We start from the raw sequence: 2,566 nt of genomic DNA, 5'->3' as shown, positions 1-2,566 counted from the left end.
CACTGGGCACAGCTGCTGACTGCACAGACCAGGCCCTGCCCTCAAGGCACTGACCTTCTCATCAGGAAGAAAGACAGTCAGGGGAGAAATCGTACAATAGGTGCAAGACAGTGGGGTGTGGAGATGGAAGCTGGCAGAGGGGTAGCCAGTTAGCCATACTGGGCTGGGGGTGAATTCAGTCTGAATCCTGGGGTTCTAGGTTTGGCAATGGGGTAGAAGGTGATGTCATTTTCCGGTGGGGGGTGGGGAGTTCACAGGAGAACAACATTTTGCAGGCCTGGGGGGTGCTGATATGTTCCATTCTGGGTGTGACGGTGTGCAGAGTCTAAGATACCTGTACTCGGGGGTGTCAGTGGGTCAGGGAAGGTCTGAGCTGGAGCAAAGGAACATGGGCATTACTTGTCTCGGGATGGGAATCAGAGCTATGGGGTCCCCATGGATGAGAAGGTGAGGACCTGGGTCAGAAGCCCGGGGACCTTCCACTTCAGCTGGAGAGGAAGAAGGGCCAGTGGGGAGCAGGGAAAACAGTTGCAGTGTGAGTGTCCTGCAACCCAAGAGCAAGGTTCATGAGGTGGAGAGAACTCGACAATGCCAGACGCTACAGAGAAATCCAGGAAGGGAGGAATGGTGTTGAATCCATTGCTTCTGCTTGAGGAGGACCCTGGTGGCCTTGGTTTCAGCCGCGTGGTGGGGTCAGAAGCTGTAGGGCAGTGGCTGCGTTGTGGATGGGAGGAGAGAAGTGGGGACAAGACCTGTCAACAACTCTTCTAGAGCCTTGGCTGGGAGGGATGGAGAGAGCCAGGCCAGAGGCTGGAGGCAGCAGTGGGGTCGATGGCCTCTTCTATTTTTATTTCTGGTTTATTTAGACAGGGGCCCCCTAGCATGTTTAAATGCTGATGGTTGGGAGCCAGGAGGGTGAAGATAAAGGGGAGGGGTTGACCATGGTGCCCAAGAGGGCGGGAGGAGGCTCCTTCAGATTTCTAAGGTGGGGGTGGGATGGAGGGGTGGGGTGGCCCTTCCTGGAGGAAGAACCAGATGCAGGGAGGCCTGTGGGCTTGTAGCAGATGGTGGATCCTCGGGTCGGGTCTGTGCAGCAAACCCATGGGCACCAGCTCTGGGCAGTGCAGGGATGGGCAGGGCCTAGTCATGGTGACCCCGAGAGTCCCATGAAGGGGTCACCACAGGGCTTTAAATCTAAGATCAATGGTGTCTGATTTGAGCTTTAGAACCAACATCTGGCAGCTGAGTGAGTCGGTGGAGGAGGCATGTAGACCACCAAGGAGGCAAACATGCAGGCACATCAGCCTGTTAGGAGTGGGGCTCACCAAGCATCCTTCTGCTTTGTGGAAATGCTGGTGGAAATGTCCATCATAACTCAAGATGCAGAATATTCCGAGAGGTGGTATGTTTTGAGATTAAAAACTCGAGCTCTAGGGTACAGACTGGGCTTGGATCCTGACTCCCTTCCAACGTGCTGTGTGACCTCAGGTTGGTTACTTGACCTCTCTGAGCATATTAGTTATTCATTATTGTCTAACAAATGACCTCCAAACACATGTTTATGACCTCACAGTTTCTGTGTGTTGGGAATCCAGGAGCAGCTTAACTGGGTCCTCTGTCGAGGTTTCCCATGGGGTTGTGATTAAGGTTCTCGGCCAGGGCTAGAGTCCTCCGAAGACCCACGTGGGGCAGGATCCATTTCTAGGCAAACCAGTGGCTAGTAGCAGGATTCACTTCCTCCTGGGCTGTTGACGAGGGGCCTCAGTTCCTCACTCTGTGAGGTCAGAGGCCACCCTGAGTTCCAAATGGAGTTTGTCAAGTAGGCAGGTGGATAACTGAGTCTGAAATTCAGGAGAGGGATCCAGGTGGATGGTATACATTTGGGATTCTTATGCACATGCATTCAAAACCATGAGCGAGGATGAGATCACCGAGGAAATGCGTGCAGATAGAGAAGAGGTCCAAGGGCTGGGCCTGGACTGTTCCAGTGTTGGGGAGATGAGCAAGAACTAGCAGCTGAGGGTGAGGACAGGCCCGTGGGGAAGAAGAGCCAAGGGGCGTGAGGGCCAATGGCAGCCATGTGAAGGACACATATCAACCAAGAAAGGAACTGGTGGGTACCGCTGACCAATCCAGGGGATGCTGATGGACCACTGACCCCGGGATTTAACAATGACTGGGGGTCATTGGTGATTTTGACGAGGTGGAAGCTGGTGGGAGTGAGTTCAGGAGAGAATGGGAGAAAGTGGATATACACAGCACTTCAGGGAGGTTTGCTGGAAAGGAGAACAGAAATACGGCAACAGCCGGAGGGGGTGGTAGGCTCAACAATTGTTTTCAAGGTAGAAGAAATAATTGCATGCTTGTGTTCTGATCAGAATTATCTAGTGTAGAAGGAATCGTTGATGGAGCAGAAGAAAGAGGGAGAAAGCTGAGAGGGAGTGGAGGGGCATGGCCTAAGGTAGAGCAAGACGGTTATTAAGAATATCAGGAGGGAGGCAAAGCCGAGCACGAGAGCCCTGAGACTGGTGGGAGCAGACGTGGTCGGAGCCCACAGCAGTTCCTT

The sequence above is a fragment of the Rhinolophus sinicus genome, linkage group LG13, assembly GCF_036562045.2.
Source record: "Rhinolophus sinicus isolate RSC01 linkage group LG13, ASM3656204v1, whole genome shotgun sequence".
Taxonomy (NCBI): domain Eukaryota; kingdom Metazoa; phylum Chordata; class Mammalia; order Chiroptera; family Rhinolophidae; genus Rhinolophus; species Rhinolophus sinicus.
The sequence above is the reverse complement of the archived record's forward strand: the minus strand, read 5'-3'. Positions refer to the sequence as shown.